The sequence below is a fragment of the Neomonachus schauinslandi genome, chromosome X (genome assembly GCF_002201575.2).
Source record: "Neomonachus schauinslandi chromosome X, ASM220157v2, whole genome shotgun sequence".
NCBI classification, from domain to species: Eukaryota; Metazoa; Chordata; class Mammalia; order Carnivora; family Phocidae; genus Neomonachus; species Neomonachus schauinslandi.
Window position 1 is genome coordinate 67,024,948 of NC_058419.1, and position 23,840 is coordinate 67,048,787.

The following is a 23,840-nucleotide window of genomic DNA, read 5'->3' on the forward strand; positions in this document are numbered from 1 at the left end:
TACGAATGTTATTATATCTTAGTAAGTCTGAGTTCCTAAGTCTACTTTCATGATCCATTACTTTTCTTTCCCTCTCTGTTTCAACTTCATTATTTTCTATAATTTTATCTTCTATACCACCAATTCACTTCTCTGTTTCATCCATCCTCATTTTTATGGCTTCAACTGGGTTTGCATTTCGTTTCTAGCATTTTTAATTTCTGTCTGACTAGATTTTAGTTCTTTCATCTCTCCAGATTCTCTAATGTCTTCTATGCTTTTTTCAAACCCAGCTAGTATCTTTATAATCATTGTTTTAAATTCTAGTTCAGTGATCTTACTTATATTTGTATTGATTAAATCCCTGGTCATGAGTTATACTTCTTGTTTTTTCTTTTGGGGTGATTTTCTCTATATCATCATTTTGTCCAGAAAAGAAAAGAAGAAGGAGAAAAAAAAACAAAAAGCAAAACGCTTTTAAAGCAAAGATAAAAAAGAAAAAACAACCAAAAAAACAAAAAACTAGGTCTTGGGTGTGTTTTCATCTGTTTGTTAAAAGAATCTAGATCCCCAAATACAATATATATGTGTGTGTATATATATACATATATATACACATATACATATATATACCTATATATGTAATGAAAATAAACAAAAAATAAAATATATATATATGAATAAAAAATAATAAGGGAAATAAAAATAAAGAACTGAAAAAAATAAGAAAATAAATGAAAAATAATGGTAAAAATAAAGAATAAAAGTAAAAAGGAAGCTATGTCCTGTGTCCCCTAGAGCTGAAGCTTTGCAGTACCATGTTCAGTAGACTTGGTGTGAGCAAGTTGTTTATCTAGTCCTCTGGGGGAGGGAACTGCTGTGCTGATTCTTAGGCTGACTTGTTTCAGTAGAAATATGCTCCAGAGCACAGGTGGGCGGGCTTGGTGTAAGTGGCTCCAGCCTCCACTAGATGGTGTTCTTTTGCTCCCTGAAGTCTTTCAGTGCGGATGGGTGGGATGAATATGGTGGTGCCCTGCCCTCTACCACTGGAGCTTAAAATTTGCGTCCTCCACTCTCCAGTGAGCCCTCACAGAAGAGCAATCAATCAGCTCTGTTGTGTCTCTGGTTTCTGTCTGAACCCTACATGTGTCCAAGCTTTTTTTTTTTTTTCAGGCAGGTGATTAAGTTTCAAAACTCCTAATTTTAGGGACTCCCATGGTGCAGAGCCACACTGTTCCTCCAGGGAAAGTCTGGTCACATGCAATGGTTTGCAGTTTATGGCAACACAGAACAGAAAATCAGCACCAAGCTCCCAGCTGGCTTTCTTGCTCCTATGCCTGGGAACAGTGCAGCACATTGGCATCATCTGATCTTCTTGCAACCCAGGGGATCTTCAGACCATGTTGTCACTCCTACGATTCTGCCCTGCTACATCACCTGAGCCCCTTTAAGCCAAGCAGGTCCCCCTCAGTAGCAGACTTCTAAAAGTTCAGATTTTGTACTCCACTGCTTATTTTAATTTGCAGTAGCCTCCTTATGCAGACCCTCTCCCCACTGCCATATCCTCAGCTATATCACACTGGGTTCAAGTCTCCACACTTCCTACCTTCCAAAAAGTGGTCACTTTTCTACTTGTAGACTTGAAGTGTTTGTTTTCTCAGGTCTCTTATTGATTTCTCAGGTGTTCAGAATGATTTGATAACTACTAGCTGTGTTCGAGGGATGAGACAAGCTTAGGGTCTCTCTACACTTCTGCCATCTTAACTCCTCACTCTTAAATCCTGGATTTTAAAAATCAGTGAGCTTGGCTCTTGGAGAGCCAAGAGGGCATTAAGAAGTTGGGTGCCTGCCCTTAATAAGACAGCATGCCAAACAGCCTGTGTAAATACAGCATGGATACAGCAGTCTGAAAAAAGCCTGGGGCACAAGGGAGGGAGAGTTATTTACTCATCACAGAGTATGGCCTAGAAAGGCAGAGATCCCAGGAAGATCCCTCCAGGAACAAAGGAGGTGACAGGCATCATCTCCCGCCCCTGCTTCTCAGCATAAATACAAGGCCACCTGCAGGAACCAGCACAGGGCCAACACTGTCTACCTAACTTGCTTACACTATGCCCTGCACTCACTGGCTTCAGTGGATCCACCCTTTGCTTCAGTCACAATTGCCTCAGTCCTTATGCTACAAGTCCCCTCTCCTAAAAGACTAGCTCTAGTCCCACCAGCACTGCTTCTTCCCACCTGGGGCCTCAGTTTCAGTAGTGGCAGAAGCAGGTCTCGTTGTGCAGGCAAAACAGCACACACCTTGTTAAAATGCACCACACCCAGCTGGGGACAAAACACTGCCCACAACAGGCAAAGACAGCCTCTGCAGATGACTAGACTGAAGGAAAAGTCAGTCAGAACACAACAGCAGGGCACATGCAGCACACATAGAAGACACTCTCTGAAGTACCTGGTCCTGGAGAATAGGGGGCACTGTACTGCAAGGCACTACAGGACCTATTCCTCATAAAGCCATTACCTTCAAGAGCAAGAGACATAGCTGGATTTCCTAACACAGAGAAACAGACTAAGAGTGTTAAACAAAAGGAGGAGACAGAGAATCTGTCCCAAATGAAAGAACAGGACAAAAGCACAGCAAGAGACCTAAGCAAAATGGATATAAGTAATATGCCTGATAAAGAATTTAAAGGAATGATCATAAGGATATTCACTGGACTTGAGAAAAGAGTGGAGGGCATCAGTGAAACGCTTAACAAAGAGATAAAAAAGAAAAAATCAGAGATGAAGAACACAATAAATGAAATTAAAAATATACTTGATGTAATAAATAGCAGGCTAGGGGAAGCAGGTGAATGAATTAATGACCTAGAAGACAGAGTAATGGAAAGTAATCAAGCTGAATAAATGAGACAAAGAAATTAAGCAAAATGAGAATAGACTTAGGGAACTCAGTGACTCCATCAAGCATAATAACATTCACATTATAGGGATCCCAGAGAAGAAGAGAGAGAAAAGGGGGCAGAAGATTTATTTGAAGAAATAATGGCTGAAAAACTGTCCTAATCTAGGGAAGGAAACAGATATTCAGATCCAAGAGGCACAAAGATGCCCAGCAAAATCAACTCAAGGAGGTCTATACCAAGACACATGTAATTAAAATGGCAAAAGGTAGTGATAAGGAAAAAAATTTAAAGCAGCAAGAAAAAAAAAGAAGATGGTTACATACAAGGGAAACTTCATAAGGCAATCAGTGGATTTTTCATCAGAAACTTTGTAGGCTAAAAGGGATTGGTATGATGGATTCAAAGTGCTGAAAGGAAAAAATCTGCCAAGAATACCCTATTGAACAAGGCTATCACTCAGAATAGGAGAGATAAAGAGTTTTCTCAGACAAACAAATGCTGAAGGATGTCATGACCACTAAACCAGCCCTAAAAGAAATATTAAAGGGGACTTTTTGATTAGAAAGGAAAGACCATAGTTGAGAGTATGAAAAGTAGAAAACACAAAAGGAATAAAAATAAGTGTATCTGTAAAAATCAGTCAAGGGATTCAAAAAATAAAAGGATGTAAAATATGACACCATATACCTAAAACATGGTGGGGAGAGGAGTAAAAGATGGGTTCAAACTTAAGTGACCTTCAACTTACTATAGACGGCTATATGCAGAAAATATTATGCACAAACCTAATGGTAATCACAAATAAAGAACCAGCAATAGATATGCAAAGAATAAAAAGAAGGAAATCCAAGAATATAACTAAAGAAAACCAACAAACCATGAAAGAATACGAGAAAGGATCATAGAAAATCTACAAAAACAATCACAAAACAAGTAATAAAATGGCAACAAATATATATCTGTCAATAATTACTGTGAAGTAAATGGACTAAATGCTCCAATCAAAAGACATAGGGTGACAGAGAGGAAAAAAACAAGACCCACCCATGTATTACCTACAAGAGATTCATTTCAAGTGTATGCCCAACAAGGTGCTCAAACTCATAACCCTGAGATCAAGAGTCACATGCTCTACCAATTGAGCCAGCCAGGTGCCCCTAGAGACTCATTTTAGACCTAAAGCCATGTGCAGATTGAAAAAAGTGAGGGGATGGAGAAATATTTATCACGCAAATGTATGTCAAAAGAAAGCCAGGGTAGCAAAACTTATATCTGACCAAATAGACATTAAAACAAAGACTGTAACAAGAGACAAGGAAGGACACTATATAATCATAAAGGGGACAACCCAACAAGAAGATATAACAATTGTAAATATTTATCCATACAATGAGGAAGCACCCAAATACATAAAACAGCTAATAACAAATGTAAAGGAACTAATTGATAGTAATACAAAAATAGAAGGAGGCTTCAACTTACATCAATGGACAAATCATCCAAACAGAAAATGAACAAGGAGACAGTGGCTTTGAAGGACACACTGGAGCAGATGGACTTAACAGACAATTTCAGAACATTCCATCCTAAAACAGCAGAATGCATATTCTTTTCAAATGCACATGGAATATTCTCCAGGATAGATCACATATTCAGCCACAAAAACAACCTCAAAAAATTCAAAAAGATCAAAGTCATACCATTAGTCTTTTATGATCACAGCACTGTGAAACTAGAAATCAAACACAAGAAAAAATCTGGAAAGACCACAAATACATAGAGGTTAAATAACATGCTATTAAACAATGAATGGGTTAACAAAGAAATAAAAAGTACATGGAAGCAAATGAAAATGAAAACAAAATTCTCCAAAATCTTTGGAATGCAGCAAAAGTGATTCTAAGAGGGATATATATAGCAATAGAGGTCTACTCAAGAAGCAAGTAAAAGCTCAAATAACCTAACTTTACACTTAAAGGAGCTAGGAAAAAAACCCAAAACCAGAAGAAGAAAGGAAATCATAAAGATTAGAGCAGAAATCAATAATATGGAAACTTAAAAAAACAATAGAACAGATTAATGAAACCAGGAGCTGGTTGTTTGAAAAGATCTACAAAATTGACAAATCTCTAGCCAGACTCATCAGAGAGAGAGAAAGGGAGAGAGCGAGAGAGCGAGACTCAAAGAAAATCACAAATGAGAGAGGAGAAATAACAACCAACACCACAGAAATACAAACAATTGTAACAGGATATTATGAAAAATTATATGCTAACAAATTGGACAACCTAGAAGAAATGGATAAATCTCTAGAAATGTATAACTTACCAAAACTGAAGCAGGAAGAAATAGAAAATATGAATAGACCTATTACCAGCAATGAAATTGAATCAGTAATAAAAAAATTTCCCAACAAATCAGGACCAGACAGCTTCATAGGTGCATTCTACCAAACATTTAGTTCCATACAAATTTTAGGATTATTTGTTCCATTTCTTTGAAAAAAGTTGATGGTATTTTGATAGGGATTGCATTAAATGTGTAGATTGCTCTAGGTAGCATTGACGTCTTCACAATATTTGTTCTTCCAATCCATGAGCATGGAATGTTTTTCCATTTCTTTGTGTCTTCCTCAACTTCTTTCATGAGTATTTTATAGTTTTCTGAGTACAGATTCTTTGCCTCTCTGGTTAGATTTATTCCTAGGTATCTTATGGTTTTGGGTGCAATTGTAAATGGAATCGACTCCTTAATTTCTCTTTCTTCTGTCTTATTGTTGGTGTATAGGAATGCCACTGATTTCTGTGTATTGATTTTATATCCTGCCACTTTACTGAATTCCTGTGTGAGTTCTAGCAGTTTTGGGGTGGGGTCTTTTGGGCTTTCCACATAAAGTATCATATCATCTGCAAAGAGTGAGAGTTTGACTTCTTCTTTGCTGATTTCGATGCCTTTTATTTCTTCTACCAAACGTTTAAAGAAGAGTTAATACCTATTCTTCTCAAACTATTACGAAAAATAGACATGGAAGGAAAACTTCTAAATTCATTCTGTGAAGCCAGCATTACTCTGATACCAAAACCAAATAAAGATGTCACAAATCTCTGATGAACATAGATGTAAAAATCCTCAACAAAATACTAGCAAACCAAATCCAATAGTACATTAAAGAAATCATTCACCATGATCAAATGGGATTTATTCCTGGGTTGCAAGAGCAGTTAGATATTCACAAATCAATCAGTGTGATACATCACATCAAAAAGAGAAAGGATAAAAACCATAAGATCATCTAAATAGATGCAGAAAAAGCATTTGACAAAATACAACATCCATTCATGATAAAAAAAATCTCAACATGGTAGGTCTAGAAGGAACGTACCTCAACATAATAAAGGCCTTATATGAAAAACACACAGTGAGCATCATACTCAATGGGGAAAAACTGATAGCTTTTCCTCTAAGGTCAGGAATGAGACAAGGATGTCCACTCTCACCACTTTTATTCAACACGGTACTGGAAGTCCTAACCACAGCAATGAGACAACAGAAAGAAATAAAAGGCATCCAAATTGATAAAGAAGAAGTAAAACTTTCACTATTTGCAGATGACCTGGTACTATATAAACAAAACCCTGAAGACACCACTAAAAAACTACCAGAACTGGTAAATGGGCTCAATAAAGTTGCAGGATACAAATTCAGTGTACAGAAATCTGTTACATTTTATAAACTAATAACGAAGCAGCAGAAGGAAAAATTAAGAAAACCATCTCTTTAACAATTGCACCAAAAAATAAAATAAGTAGGAATAAAATTAACCAAAGAGGTGAAAGACCTGTATTCGGAAAACTATAAAACATCGATGAAAGAAATTTAAGATGACACAAAGAAGTGTAAAGATAGTCTATGCTTATAGATTGGAAGAACAAATATTATTAAAACGTCTATACAACCCAAAACAATGTACACATTTAATGCAATCCCTATCAAAATACCAACAGCATTTTTTCACTCCACTGGAACAAACAATTTTAAAGTTTTTATGGAAACACAAAAGACCCTGAATAGCAAAAGCAATCTTGAAAAAGAAAAACAAAACTGGAAGTATCACAATTTCAGACTTCAATTTATATTACAAAGCTGTAGTGATCAAAACAATATGGTACTGGCACAAAAACAGACACACAGATCAATGGAACAGAGTAGAAAACCCAGAAATACATCCACAGTTATATCGTCAATAAATCTTTGACAAAGGAGGAAAGAATACACAATGTGAAAGATGTCTCTTCAACAAATAGTCCTGGGAAAACCTGACAGCTACATGCAAAAGAATGAAAATGCATCACTTTCTTACACCATACACAAAATTAAACTCAGAACGGATCGAAGACTTACATGTGAGACATGAAATCATAAAAATCCTAGACGAGAGCACAGAGAGTAATGTCTCTGACATCAGCTGTAGCAACATTTTTCTAGATATGACTCCTAAGGCAAGGTAAATAAAAGTAGAAGTCAACTATTGGGGCTACATAAAAATAAAATTTTCTGCACAGTAAAGGAAACAATCAACAAAACTGAAAGGCAACCTACTAAATGGAAGAAGATATTTGCAAATGACATATCTGATAAAGGGTTAGTATCCAAAATATATAAAGAACTAATACAACTCAACACCCAAAAAACAAATAATCCAATTAAAAATGGGCAGAAGACATGAATAGACATTTCTCCAAAGAAGACATACAGATGGCCAATAGACACATGAATAGATGCTCAACATCACTTATCATCAGGGAAATGCAAATCAAAAGTATAGTGAGATATCTCCTTACACCTGTCAGAATGGCTAAAATAAAAAACACAAGAAACAACAGGTGTTGGTGAAGATGTGGAGAAAAAGGAACACTTGTGCACTGGTGATGGGAAAGCTAACTGGTGCAGTCATTGTGGAAAGTAGTATAGAGTTTCACTAAAAAGTTAAAAATAGGGGCGCTGGGTGGCTCAGTCAGTTAAGCATCAGACTTCTGATTTTGACTTAGGTCATGATCTCAGGGTTGTGGGATTGGGCCCTGCATCAGGCTTCACCCTGGCCGTGAAGCCTGTTTAAGATTCTCTCTCTCCCTCCCTCTTCCTCTGCTCCCCCCCCCCCCCACCGCCCCCGCTCGTGGTCTCTCTTTCCGAAAAAAAAAAAAAAGTTAAAAGTAGAACTAACCTATGACCCAGTAGTCGCACTACTGGGTATTTACCCAAAAAATATGAGAACGCTTATTCAAAGGGATACATACACACCTATGTTTACTGCAGCATTATCTACAATAGTCAAATTATTGAAGCAGTCCAAGTGTCCATCCATAGATGAATGGATAAAGATGAAGTGGCATATACATACAATGGAATATTATTCAGCCATAAGAAAGAATGAAATCTTGCCATTTGCAACAACATGGATGGAGCTAGAGAGTATAATGGTAAGCAAAATAAGTCAGTCAAAGACAAACACCCTATGATTTCACTCATATATGGAATTTAAGAAAGAAAAAAATGAATAAAGGAAAAAAAAAGAAAGAGTGAGGCAAACCCAGAAACAGACTGTTAACTATAGAGACCAAACTGTTGGTTACCAGATGGGAAGGGGATAGAGGGAATGGGTTAAATAGGTGATGGGGACTGAGGATTGCACTTGTCATAATGAGCACTGCGTGATGTATGGAATTGTGGAATCACTATATTGTATATCTGATACTAATTTAACACTGTATGTCAACTATACTGGAATTAAAATAAAAAACCTAAAAAATAAAAAACAAAACCATTGACCTGTACACTTTAAAATGGTGAAATGTTTAGTGTGTTATGTCTCAGTAAAGCTTTTATTTTTTTTTAAAGAGTTTACTTATTTATTTGACAGAGACATAGAGAGCACAGATAGAGCGGCAGGCAGAGGGAGAGGGAGAAGCAGGCTCCCCGCTGAGCAGGGAGCCCGTTGCGGGGCTTGATCCCAGGACCCTGAGATCATGACCTGAGCCAAAGACAGACGCTTAACCGACTGAGCCACCCCGGCGCCCCAAGCTATTTTATTTTTTTTTTTTTTTTTTTTTTTTTTTTAAAGATTTTATTTATTTATTTGACAGAGAGAATGAGACAGAGAGCACATGAGAGGGGGGAGGGTCAGAGGGAGAAGCAGACTCCCTGCCGAGCAGGGAGCCCGATGCGGGACTCGATCCAGGGACTCCAGGATCATGACCTGAGCCGAAGGCAGTCGCTTAACCAACTGAGCCACCCAGGCGCCCCCCAAGCTATTATTTTTAATAAAATATAAACCATAACCAGTCGAATGCATGGGGGGAGAGAGATATGAATGATGCTGAAAATTGCTGGAGTGACTGGGGCAGCTGAGACTAGGTGATTACAGGACAAAGAACATCCTAGAGTTGGCAAAGTAAATTCTATAAAGTAAATTCCTGGGCAGGGACTAGAATATTATAACCTAATTATAGTCAAGCGTTAACCAGGAAATGTGCTTACAAGCACAGTCCTCTCAGTTGAAGCTTGTTTTCCACCATTTTCTTTTTCCTGTGGTACTTAGCTGAAGGCCTCTGTTATTCCAGAGCTCCTGTGGCCACTTCTGCCATCACTGCCACTGTACACCAACGATGGTGCTACCACCAGAAATTAATGTTAAGGGCCTTATTTGCTGCACCATGTGCCTTCCTTGATCCAGTATATGCCTCCATTTTCGAGCTACATTTAACAAGAAAGCTCCCAAAGCAGAACTGCCTTATGTTTCTTATATCTGCTCTGTTTTTGGCAAAAGAGCTGTCACTGTTTTTCCTCCTGTCACACACTTTAAAAATCAGATCTTGAGTGTCCCAAGATCTGGGCCAAAGAACAAGCTAAGTGGTAGACACTGCAACAGAGCTCTATTCAGTTTTACCTTTCTTTCTCATGCTATTGATCCAATCTTGTGGGCCTCTATTCTTTTTTCCCTTAGGCTGAATTCTTTTCCAGAAGACTTCTCAGTCTCTCATCTAAATAGATCCCAAAAGAGACTACCCCATCAGTACTCTAGACATGTCTGAATCCTATGCTAAAAGGTATGTGCTTAAGCTAAGACCCTCTGCTCCATCCCATAAATTAGAGAATTAGGATTCTCTTTACAGAAATGTGTTTTTAGCCAACTTTCTTGGGTTGCAAACATGTTTGTGGAAATTAATATTTTAGAGCTTTAAATTCTAGCTGATTAGGCCAAAGTTGAAAGCATATTGGCAGAATGACCAAATGTGCAAAGGAAGATAATTCTGACTTCTGGGGGAAGACAATATTCAATGACTTCTGCAAGGCAGGGAAGTGGTGGATCTGGCTTTCACAGGTGGTGATATGTAGCTGAATGTTCAGAACTCATGTGTCCTCTAATAAATAAGCAAGTCAAAGTCCATCAGCATATTTATAAAGGATGAGTCTATACTGCATTTCCACAATGTGAGTTTCTGACACACTTGACACATTGCATGGCATTAAAGAAAGCACTGAGAAATAATGTAGTATTGGGTTTAAAGTGGAGAGAAGGGAGACTTTATAGCTGGTGAGCAAACACGCTTTTTAGTCTGGGCTCTGTCATTTACTACCTATATAAGTTTGAACAAGTCTGAACCTCAGTTTCCTCTCCTGTAAAATGAGAATTGGAATACATCTTTCACAGGATGTTGGGAGAAATAAATGAGATGATGAATATGGAAAGTATTTTAGGATAGCAATAGCTAATTTTTATTGAGGTCTTAGTATCTGCCAGGAACAGTTTTAAGCATTTGACATAAATTAACTCATTTGATCCCCACAACAACCCTAGGGAATTGATACTATTTTTATTCCTCCCACTTTACAGATGGGGAAACTGGCGCTCAAAAATGTTAAGTGATTTACTCAAGGTGACACAGTAAACCAGGATTTAGGAGGGCACGTACTGCATGGAGCACTGAGTGTTATACGAAAACAATGAATCGTGGATCACTACATCAAAAACTAATGATGTATTGTATGGTGACTACCATAACATAATAAAATTTAAAATAAATAAATAAATAAATAAATAAATAAATAAATAAATAAATAAAAATAAAAAAATAAAACTCTAGAGGCCATGCTCCTAACTTTCATACTACACTGCCTAGGTAGCAATTCAAAGGGTGATGGAGTTAATGTCTCAGAAGGAGTTTATGAAATCTGACTAGTAAATAGCAGAAATAGGGTTCAAACCTTGGTCTTTCTCTAAAGTCTGTGCTTTTTTCACTATGCAACCTCCTGACAGCACATAATAATAGTAGCTGTCATTTGTTGACTGCCTATTTACCACACACTTTATATATAATACCACTAATCTTCATAAAATAAATAGCCCTACAATGTAGATATAATCCTCATCTGACAGGTGAGGAAAATGAGCCTCAGAGAGTTATTCCATGCCCAAAGTCCCACAGTTCAGAGGTTTGTTTGTTTGTTTTGTTCGAGCAGGGCTTGAACTCTTGACCCTGAGATCAAGACCTGAGCCCACAGGTCAGAAGTTTAATCCACATCTGCCTCACACCAGAAACTATGTCAATTGTACCTTGCTATTATTCTTGCAAAGTATAAAGGGCACAGGTGTTCCTTGTCAGAATGCATGACAAGAAGCCTCAGCTACATGCTTTTGGGAACTCAATATTATTTTATATGAGGATAGTACCAATTAAGCTAACTTCTGCAACATCCATCATCTGATTCCATGTGGCACATCTGATTATTTCTGATATCCCCTCCCTTCTAGCTCTTTCTCACCCTTGCATCTTTCCCTCCTTGTCTTTTCTCTTTCCCTCCCTACTTTCCTTTTTTCTCTTCATATTTCCTCCTTCAACCATCTCCCCATCTTTAGGGCCATCTGAGTTCAGTCAGGGAGACATGAGGGCATCTTCTGTGGGGTAAGTTGTCTTCAAGGTTATACCTACCCTGGAACTGAACCTCTTATAGGGACAGTGGTCCTGGTCAGGGTGACTTCATATTGAATAAGGAGCCTGGCAATTGACCCAGCTTCATCATATTTTTGATAAACATGTTGACTAAGCCAGGCTCAAAAAAGAACCAATCATTCTTTGGAGACATCCATTAGGAACATTCATCTGTGGGGCCATGGGTGGTTTAAAAGTATGCATGAAAACTTCAGCTCACTTATTTAGACATTTTATCCTTGAAATGTAAGTGCTTAACACTGACTGAAGATCAGAGAAACAAAGAGAAGAAAGTAAGGTCCCTGCCCTCAAAGAGATAGAAATTCTCAGTTCATTTGAGCAGACACATGCTCAAATACTTGTAATACATGGAAATAAGTGCTTTAATAGAGATTTATACTATACTAGGTATCATAAGAGCCCAAAGGAAGGATCCAATTATTCTTTTGGGGGGGCATAAAGAGGTGGCATTTAAGTTAGGCCTTGACAGATGAAGGGGGGAAGGACATGCCAGGCAGAACAAAGAACTTGTGCAAAAGCATAGAAGCATGAAAGAACATGCAGCTTCTGGGAACAGCAAATAGTTGAGTATTTCTGGTAAGGGTTCAACTTTAACACTTATCAACTATTTCACTGGGCTAAGTCACTTGACCTTCTTGGCTTGTTTCTTCCCTTGTTAAATGGTAAGTATATAATAATTATCACTTTATCCACACTATGTATCAAATGGAATGGTTAACACGGAATTCTAGCATCATGTGGAGGTATGAATTTGGTTATTCTTTTCAATCTCCAAAGGCTATGTGGAAGTAAATGTGAAATAACTTTATAAATTATAAAGCACCATACATGTGTTCACTGGTAATATTATAAATCTCATGGGTCAAAACTACAGCACCCCAGGAAAGCTAAAGAGTTTACTTTTCAGCCACAATGTTCAGCCACCTGGCTCCAATCCTTCCCCTGGTTAGTTTGGTGCCAGGACTCCTCCTTCTATCCCCTTACCCCCATGGCTACTTTTCATTCATTTATGTGGGAGAATATGTGAGCAAGAGTATTTTCCTATACCCAGCCCCCATCCTATCCTGAGCTCCTTATCTTTTTGTCTCTGGGCCCCAAAGGGGAACACATATCCTTCAGCTCTCCCCTCCTTGCTCCACGCTCCCCTACTTCATTCCAGGAGTTTCAGGCATCCTGTTAAAGGTTCATACTTTATTCAAGCATCTTAATTTCAGCTTCTGGGACCCTGGACTGTCAGTTCCAAAATCGTATTCACAGCCAGTCATGGTGGGTGAGTAGTGTATGTCTAGGAAACATCATGCAAATAGACCTCTTGGTGGTCTACCTTACCCTCTTAGGACTTCAATATAGAGTAAAGAATTGAGTTACTTTTGTGTTTAAAGGGTTGGTGGTTAAAATGTGGTAATCAGACATGTTTTATTTTGATCCACGAACTGGGCAGGGTATACATGCCCTGGGTAATGAGTACTGTATCATACGAAACCCAAAGACAATAGATGTTTTCAGAAAAAATGTCAGCCTTCCCTGACTGAGTCCATGGTTCCATTTAGGCAATGGGCTCTTTAACTTATCCTTAGCAGTAGTACATCAGTTATACCTAGCTGCAGATGATTATGTCCAGCCCCATAAATGTCATATGTGTGTATGTTTCCTTTCTGGATAGACTCTAAACTTATAAAGGGAAATACCTATATCTTGTAGATTTATGTATCTCCGTATCATGCCAAGCCTAGTGTCTGGCACATAAGGGCTCAATTAATTAAATGAATGAATTAGTAAATTCTAAAAGATATGCTAAAGGAGACAGGATAGTTTGACTTGGGAACTCTCAAGAAATCCTTGCTGTTTCAACTATAATACTACAGGGAGTTACAATTGCCTCCTGGTGATAGGGGAGCCAATACTTTCCCAGAGGCAAGCACTTATTCTACATCATAACTCTGATGGTTAGGAAGTACATTGTTGCACCCAGCCTGCCTTCCACAGCTGCTTCCCTTTATCCTGGAGGTGAAAGGTAAAGCAACCATTTTGAAATATAAACAACAATTAATTGAATCCCTAATATATGTCAGGCACTGAAATAAGCAATGGGTCACACAGAGATGAATAAGACATAGTTCCTGGCATTGAAGAACATGCCCTCTGGTCAGAGAGACAGACTTGTATTCACACACTTATGATACAGAAGGCAGAATGTGCTGAGTAAATTCAAATGAAAAGGATATTAATTCAGTCTTGGAGGATGTAGTGGATTGAATGGTGGCTCCCCAAAAGATATGTCCAAGTTCTAAAGTCTGATACTGGTGAATGTAAATTTATCTGGAAAAGGGATTTTTGCAGATGTAATTAAGTAATGGACCTCGAGATAACATCATCCTGGATTAACTGGATAAAACCTAAATCCAATGACAAGCCTCTATATATAAAGATGAACAATAGAGATACAGGTAAGAAGGTCATGTGAAGATGGAGGCAGAGATTGTAGTTATGCTGCCACAAGCCAAGGAATCCCAGGAGCCACCAGAAGTTGGAAGAGGCAAGGAAGGATCCTTCCCTAGAGCCTTGAGGGGAGCATGGTCCTGCAGACACCTTGATTTCAGACTTTTGGGCTCCACAACTGGGAAAGAATAAATTTCTGTTGTTTTAAGCCACCAAGTTTATGGTAATTTATTGAACAGCTCTAGGGAAATAATACAGGAAGACTAAAGAAAGACCTTGGAACGGATATGACACTTCAACTAGACCTTAAAGGAAGAGAAGGATTTTGATGTGCTGAGGAGCAAAAAGGGCATTCCAGGTTGAGGGAACAGCATAAGCAAAGACATGGAGATATAAAATGGAGAATGTTCATGGGGTTGGAGTGCCAGCTATGTAGAGCTGGAAAGGTATGGGGACTGTTTCATGATTATTAGTTTAGGGATTTGAACATGTTGTTATTCAAAGTTTAGGAAGCCATTAAAGATTTTGAAGGTTTGAAGTAACAAGAGAGAATACCCTGCTATTTAACAAAGCTGAGGACACTCACTGACTGCTCTGAACAAGTAACCACACTGGGTAGTGTGTTGATTCCACATTTCTTAGATGCCAATGGATTGGTTTGTGTGTAGCCAAAAAGGATGCTCAGGGAGTATTTGTGTTAGATGAATGGGAACATCTCTTTTCTTGCCTTGTTCTGCACTTACTCTTTTGAATACCTATACTGGGCAGGATCTACTTAGACTGCATAATCCCCAGAACAATGTCCTTGGGGATTTGGCATGATTGCCTATGTGTATGGACCCAAAGAGACTAGTTCAGGGAAGCACAGGCCTTGAACCCAGCCAGAGTTTGTTTCCAGACCAGTCTGTTTCCTTCCTAATGTAATTTTCTCTCATTCTCCTTTACCTATATTATTTCTATATGGTCTGAGCCAGTCATTACTCTCCACATTATACTATCACTATCACCATCATAACCACCATTATCAAAATTAGCAGCAGGAGCAGCAGCTATTAACAGGGCAAAAGGAGAATATTATGGGTACTGCTAATGTAGATAGAAGGAAGCTCACAACTTCTCCATCAATGACTTAGGAAAGCCTTCCTGCAGAAACGGAGATTTTAGAAACTTCTGCAGTACATGCACAGACATATTTATTATATGCCACTATATGCCAAACCTTTTGCCAACTGTTTTTATACACCTAACTCATGAACTTCTCACAAATTCTCTGTGAGGTAGAGATTATTATTATTAGCTTCTTTTTACAGAGGAGGAGATTATGGCTTTGAGAAGACTCAGTAAAACCGCTTAGGATCACATCAGTAAGGTACAGAACCCAAGGTCATTTGATTCCAAGTCCAGTGCTTACCCTGCTTTCCTCTACCTGTGTTGGTGGGGGTGTCGGAACGAGATATAGACTAAGGTGTTGGATTTTATACGAAAAGGAGTCCTTTAAGGTCCTTCCTTCAAGGAGAAGAGAGAAGTATGTACAAGAAGCTCTGGACCAGATGTTTCTGGGGCTAGTTGAGCTCAGTCTGGCTGGGTCTCCTCACTCTAGGACTACTGTTCAAACCATGAGACTACATTGCAATTTCCAACGGTGAACATTTGACACTTCTAATACCTTCCACACTGAATAAGACCTGTGAATTTGTGCCTGAGGGAGCTCACACTGTGCAGGGCACTCTGGGTGGTGCCTAACCCAGGGAAGCCCAAAACCCACATCATACATTTGACAATTTATCCACAGATTGCTGTGCCACTTGGGCACACAGCTACATGCTGGAGAGCTGTATTACACTGGTATGATCTGGTTAAAGAAGCCTGCTGATCCCTGTCCAAGGTCCTGCCCTGAGTCTGGACACACTTCCTCACCACCCACACCTCAGCTCTCACGTTGCTCAGGACCTCCTCAGTGATGCCAGGCCACAAACATTTGGCCTGTGGCTTCATCTAGGGCTTCTCCCATGGCCCTTGGCAACTGAGGATGGAAACGGTTTTCTCTAGACCTCAATTCCCTAACTTTGAGTCACTCATCCTGTCTCAGCATGTTTCAAAGGCTCACCCCGAGAGAGAGTGGCAGAAGATGTTTCTTCCTAGGCTGGCTTTGAACACAGCAGCCATGGCACCTGAGCATGCTGGGCAAATGGGGGTCAGGACACCCCAGACACTCTTGATTAGAACCAGCATTTTGCTCATCTTGTCTCAATTTGTGGGCTTAGCTGTTGCAACTCAGCTCTACCACCATAAAAACAATGAGTTCAACCAAAAATTTTATTTGTTTGTTTTAAGGTTTAAGGAAGCAGGCTTCAAGGAGGGGAATATTTGCATTGGAGCATTGTTTTTAAAGAGATTGTTATGAACAAACACCATGATGTATGTGAAAGTTCATCATAATTCATAAATGTTCACCATTGCTACAATCTGAACCCAAAGATTCAGTGCCTCATCTAGTTATCTATCTAGTATGTGGCCATGACCTTTATTGTCCACATTTATAAAGTTGAGAGCAAGAATTCAAGGTAAAATATCCTAGAGTTCCAAAACCTCCTCAGTCTGGCCCTATTCAACTTATCCAAATTTGGCAAGTGGAGCAAGCCCTGGCTCCAGCCACACTACACATGTCACTGATTCCCAAATACATTTCTCACCATCCTGTCTCAGCACTTCCTCAGCTCATGCTCTTCCCCATGCTCAATATATTCTTCTCCTCACTGCCTGTCATAGTTCTATTTCTCCCTCTGGACCACCACACCTGGTGCATGCCAAGGGACCCCCCAAACTCCTTTGGTCTCCTGACCAAAGAGGTCCTGCCTTATTCTCACCTCTCATTCAGCCCTCATTCTGCACAGCCTAAGAGTATTGTTTTCCTCCCTAGGCTAATAGACTATAGGATTCTTTGAGGTAATAATATGCCTTTAACTGTCTCTGTTTTCTCCTCCTGATACCTAACACAGGGCCCCAGCCAATCACTAGCTGAATAACTCATAGAATGGGGATTCCTTTGCCCCTCCTAGGATGCTGAAGGAAAAAAATGAAACATTTGTCTATTGTCAAGAGGGAGAGAACTATGGTTTTTTAATGCCATTTAGGACAAAGGAGGGAAGTACTGAGGTAGCTTGTTAGTTCCATTCTATTTAAAGGGGGCCCTCAATGTGCTGGGTGCTGCCCCTAAAATAAGAGGAACAGGCAATGCTGGTTTCAGATCTGGATCCCCTGAATTCCTTTTAGGCCATTCTTTGGAATTCACCAGGGAAAGGTGCCATAACATCCCAGCCAGGCATCCTTATTATGATTGTTATATAGTCTCTGGGCACAATAATGGTACATTATATGAAAAACAATATGGTAGTTTCCTCCCTTGTATACATACATGATACTGTGATAATGTTATTCTGTCATTCACCTTGCTTCACCCCTTTTGGATAAGGAGAACATAAATTTGAGCTGAAAAAACACACTGTGTCTGTCCTCAGCATGATAAAAAGAAACTTCCTGGGTCCAGCTTCAGGATGGCAGCATCTCTTATGCCCCCCAATTTCCAGACACTATAGTTCCCTTCACTGAGAACAGGCTGAGTTGTGGGACTGTTAGGAAGTATGGCAGGCTGAAAACCACAGAATCCTTGACACTTGGTTGGTATCTGAAAGGCTGTGGCCATTTTGGAGTACCAATTCTAGAGGCTAAGAATTATCCAGGCATGTAACATGGAAATAATGGAGGAGTTAGATGTTTTCTCCAAAGAGAAACTCTAGTAAATGCTCTTTAATCTTTGTTATCAAGCTCTATTAGCTGGTGAATAGATTATTCTCTCAATTCCCCCCATGGAAAAACTGAGGGTCAGAGAGGTTCAGTGATTTGCTGAATATCACAAGTTCGTCAATGGCAAAATTAAGGTCAATACCCAAGATTCTAGGTCTTAGTCTCATATGCTTTCATTACCTTAATTTGCCCCAATGGACATGCTACAATGGACTGTTAAATAGCAGGGACCAATAGTTCCTAAATGGCACCTTCTTGCATTAAGGTCTCACAGTGATTCTCTCCTTAGATCTACCTTATAGGGAGGGCAACTATAGAACAGATTCTTTGTTACTTTTTTAGTCAGTAAGATCCCAGGGAAAGGGATGATGTTGACCAAGACAGCTGTCTTGACCTGAGTTTCACCCTAGACAAAGCAAAGAATGTAGTGAAAATCTGATCAGTGCCTTTACATTGAGTGCCTCTGTTGTGCTAGGTACTGTGTTCAGACTTGGACACCAAAGTTAAAAGTACCCGTTGTCAAGTGAAATCAGTATCTTGAAGAGATATCTGCACTTCCATGTTCACTGTAGCATTATTCATAATAGCCAAGGAATGGAAACAACCTAAGTGTCTGTAGATGGATAAATGGATAAATAAAATATTGCACACACACACAGAAACAGAGAGAGAGAGAGAGGGAGAGAGAGACAGAGACAGAGAGAAATATTATTTAGCCTTTAAAAAGAAGGAAATCTTTTTTTTAAAGATTTTATTTATTTATTTGACAGAGAGAGAGAGAGCGCGAGAGAGGGAACACAAGCAGGGGGAGTGGGAGAAGGAGAAGCAGGCTTCCTGCAGAGCAGGGAGCCCAATGCGGGGCTCGATCCCAGGACCCTGGGATCATGACCTGAGCCGAAGGCAGATGCTTAATCACTGAGCCACCCAGGCGCCCTTAAAAAGAACGAAATCTTGCCATTTGTGACATGGATGAACCTGGAGGACATTATAGTGAAATAAGCCAGACACAGAAAGACGAATACTGCATGATCCCACTTCCATGTGGAATCTGAAAAAGTTGAATTCATAAAAACAGAGAATAGAATGGTGTTTACTGTGGGCTGGGGATGGGGGAAATGGGGACCTGTTGGTCAAAGGGTATAGTTTCAGTTATTCAGGATGAGTACGTTCTGGAGATCTAAAGTACAGCATGATAACTATAGTTAACACTGTATTTTATACTTGAAATTTGCTAAGAGAATTTGTCTTAAGTGTTTACACCAAAAAAAAATATATAACTATGTGAGGTCATGGACGTGTTAATTAGCTTGATTATGGTAACCATTTCAAAATGAATACATATATCAAAACATCACAATGTACACCTTAAATATAAACACATTTTATTTGTAAATTAAAAAGTACCTGCTCTCCTCTCTTTAAGTGAACCGTATAGAAGGGGAAGAAGATACATAAGTAGACAGTGTTAGTATCATATGCTGAGTATAGTAATTTAAGGTAAACCCAGGTGCAATGGGAACACAGAGGAAGGCACCTAGGCTAGGCTACAGGTAGAGATCGGGCCTCAAAAGCTTTCTTGAAATAACTACAACTAACAACAGTGCCTTGCCCATTGAAAGCATTCAGTAAAAGTTGGCTATGATTACTATGGCAGTAGACAATATCCCTGCCCTCAAGGAGCTCACAGTCTAGCAAGGAGAAAGTACCAATTATAACTATAATAATTTGTAATTTGTGCTCAAGGGTCTGTTGGAGAAAACAAAAATGGATAATAGCCCACATCCAATGAATGCTGCCTAAGTACCATGCACTGTTCAAAGGATATCATATATATTTTTTCATTTAGTTCCCACAACTACCCTATGTTTAGTTCCATTTCTCCCAATTATAGATGGGGAAACTGAGGCATAGAGAAGTAAAGTAACTTGCCTAAGGCCAAGTTAGTTACAACTAATAAATGGTGCTAAGTAGTCACACATGAGCGGGAAAAAAGCAGCTCCTGATACATGAAAGCTGGCTTGGCATACACAGGCAGGCCATGTTGTTCCCCTGTTGGATATACACAATCTCACAAAATACCAACATCAGACAAGGTTACTCTGAGAACATGATAAAGTGAGACAAAACAAGGGCACTTCATAATGTAGTCTAAGCATAAACAAAAACAAGGTCACTATATCAACCACAAAAGCTTTATCCCCACTTTAGTCTACCCAAATCTTACAGATAAGATTTATTAAGATGCCCAATCATAGAATTGCCCTTGCTTGCTGATGGCATTTAATACAGAATGAACCCCTACTTCCTAAGACTCTCCTTTTCTACCACACTTTTACTAAGACACCCTATGATTCCTTATTGTATTAGTCTGCTAGGACTGCCATAACAAAATACCACAGACTGAGTGGTTCAACAACAGAAATTTATTTTCTCACAGTTCTGGAGGCTAGAAGTTCAATATAAAGGTATTGGCACATTTGGTTTCTCCTCCAACTTCTCTCTTTGGCTTGCAGATGGCTGCCTTTTCGTTTTGTCCTCACATTGTCTTTACTCTGTACACATATGCCCCTGGTGTCTCTTTGTGTGTACAAATTTTTTCCTCTTATAAGAGCACAAGTCAGATTGAATTTGGGCCCACCATAACTGCCTCATTTTAACTTAATCACCTCTTTAAAAGTCCTGCCTCCAAATACAGTCCCCTTCCGAGGTGTTGGGGGTTAGGGCTTCAACATATGAATTTGGGAGGGGACACAGTTCAGCCCATAACATCTATGATGTGCATTCTCCCTCACTGTAACAAGTAATAAACCTAACTTTTTCAACAATAGGTGTGTTCCTGCTAGTCTTCGGGTGGAGAGCACTGACATAAATTATAACTGGTAACTAATAAATGACTAACTTTAAAAAGGAAGAATAGCATATGTGGTTAATACATGTGAAAACAATGTGCTTTCCAACAATGGGAAAAGAGCAATTCATTGTGACCATTGAGATCCAGCCAATACACAGTGTAGCATTTCACATGTTCAATATTATTTGTTTTTGTTTTTGAGGGCAGAAGCCAAATCTTTTTTTTCTTCATATTTACCCCGGTGCCTGAAAGATGCAAATGTATTTGCATAGTGCTTAACAAATGCAAGATAAAGAAGATATTGTTTCTATTCTCAAGGTGTGTATATCTAACTTCTTTGTGACCCAATTTTCTCAATTGTAAAATGGGACTAAAACAATCGTGAGGATTAAGTAAAATAGTTTGTGTAAATTCTTAGCACAGTATCTGGCACATAATAAAGACTCAGTAAGTGTCCATTATTTAAGGATGAGCTATTATTTATGGATGAGTTTCAAAGATACAAAATGAGATGGGGAAAGGACAGGAATGTTCCAAGCAGGTGGAATGTTAGAAACCAAGGCATGGAGATGACAAATTGTAAAAGGGCCCCTATGCCCGACAGACACTATACTGCTCAGCAATGAAAGACCCATGGAAGGAAGCCCATATTTTGTTGACAGTGGGATATCTAGAACATTTGCCTCTTGTACTTTGCCAAAGAAAGAGAACCTCCCCCCCCCACCCCGACTTGTGCTATTTCTGGGGAGGGGTTGTGTGACAGGCCATAGAGGCTCTGCTGAGGGTAACAGTGAGAAGTTGCACACATCCAGTCTGAAAGCCTGAATGGTGGCAGCAAAATGAGGCTGCAGCTGTGGCAGCAGAGACACCTGAAATTGGGCCCTGACTGACTGGAGAAGCTGTGCTTTGGCAATGGGCTGCTGGAGCAAGTATACACAAAATAATTTAGTTTTACCCCTTCTGTTCTAGCACCAACCTTTCCATCTCTTGCCCTGGCTCCTAGTGGTGGTGGTTCAAAGGCTCAGGCCCCAACCTTACACCCAGGGCTCCAAGGTGCTAAAGAGTCCCTTCTGGGTTCCTCTACAATCCCTTGCCATTTCCCGTTGGGTTCCCAGGAATTCTGAATTCGGTAATGATCACCTAAGGGATTTCTCAATTACCGCATTCAGGCAGATTCCTTTTCCTTCCCGGCATATTCATGTTCCCTTCTTCTCTCCTTCTTTATTCCAGAAAACTCCCCTTTCCAATTCTCTGGGGAATGGCCCTTCATCCAACCCTTCATGACCCAACCCCCTGGGGGCCTAGGCTCTGAAGTTAAGGGTAGGTAGAGATCGTCGAGATCGAAAGGTTAGATGCTTGGTGGAAGAAGCCATTGGACTGTTCTTCCCCAAACTTCAGAGCGCCCCTCTCTGTACACATAACTGCCCTAAAAGATGTGGCAGAGTGGTGTCCGGCTGCGGGTCTGCCTAGGAAAGAACGCGCCACCGGCGCGGTGGACTGGGCTGGCTGCAAGAATGCGAGTGGGGGGCGGGGTGGGGTGGGGAAGGGGGGTGCGCGCCCTTTATGACAGGTGGCCGCGCAGTGCGCGCTCCCGGGCGCCTAAGGGGAGGGAGGGACAGACGGACAGAGTGGGAGGGGGCACATGAGGAAGGGACCGTAGACAAGGTAGAGAGCGCAGGAGGGAAAGGGAAGGCTGTGCTGGGGAAGGGAGATACAGGGGGGAACGCGGCCAGCAAGCACAACCGTGTTGGAGGAAACAATGGCAGGGGCAATAGCGATGGTGGCAGCCGAGGCAGTCCCACTCTGGGCACCTTTCTGAATGGGCAGAGGCATCTCAGGGAGAAGGGGAGACCAGGCAGCGCCCGCCGAGGCTCTGAGAAAAGCCGCGGAGGGAGGGGAAGGAGGAGGAGGAGGAGAGAGGGGGGAGGGGGGACGAGGCAGGGGGAGAACCCGGGACGGAAAACCAGTAGCATCAGCATCAGCATCAGCAGCCGCCACCGCCACACCAGTAGCAGTAGCAGTAGCGGCAGTAACAGCATTTAGCAATAGCTTTAACGACTACGGCGACAGTAGCAGCCGCCCTCCTTCTCTCTCCCTCCCGCCGACCGCCGCAGCCACCGCACTGAGAGGGCTCCAACGCCGCGCGCGCAGCCCGCTGCTGAGGTAGCCCGGCCCGAGCGTGCGGTGGTGCACCCGAAGCACGGAGCCCGGGAGCAGCCCATAGTCACTGCGGTGCTGAGTTTCAGGGCCAGAGCCCGACAGCTCTGACTCCATCTAGCACCGCGGCGGCGGCGGCGCCTGAGGGACACAGGCGCGTCCACCTGGCGGGCCTGGCGCATGGAGCTGAGGCAGAGGCGGCGGCGGCGGCGGCAGCAGTAGCAGCGGCGGCGGCGGCAGCTCAAGCAGCTGCGGCGACGGCGGCAGCCCAGCCTTGACTGCGACCGCGCTAGTTCCAGCGCCCGCTGCCTGAGCCCGCCAGCGACTTGCGCCTCCTGAGTCGGCCTGTGAGGTGAGTACGAGCGTTACCAACCAGCTCCCTGGCCTTCTCGCAGGCTCCCCGGCTGGCTCGAGGTGGCAAGGGGTGGAACGAATTGAGGGAAGCCAAGCTCAAAGAGGAGGAAGGGAAAACGGAAGGGAGGACCTCTGTGTGAGAATGGCGTGCATTTGTGTGTCTGTGTACTAGGGAGCGAGGCGGTAAGGGCGAGAGATCTCGGCTAGCCCTGACAGGCACTGCAATCTAGGAAAGGCCTCTGCTTGCGCTGGGAGAAGGGGGAGGGGAAGCGAGCGGGCCGGAGCCTTGGCGGCTCACACGCACGCAGCCGGGCATCGAAGACAGCAGTGGGCCGCCTCCTT

The 23,840-nt window shown here is 41.1% G+C and overlaps 1 pseudogene; it reads right to left on the reverse strand.

Moving 5' to 3' along the window:
* LOC110572525 overlaps positions 1–23,261 on the reverse strand; it is a 109,633-nt pseudogene extending 86,372 nt beyond the window's left edge.
* Between the last annotated feature and the right edge of the window lie 579 nt (positions 23,262–23,840).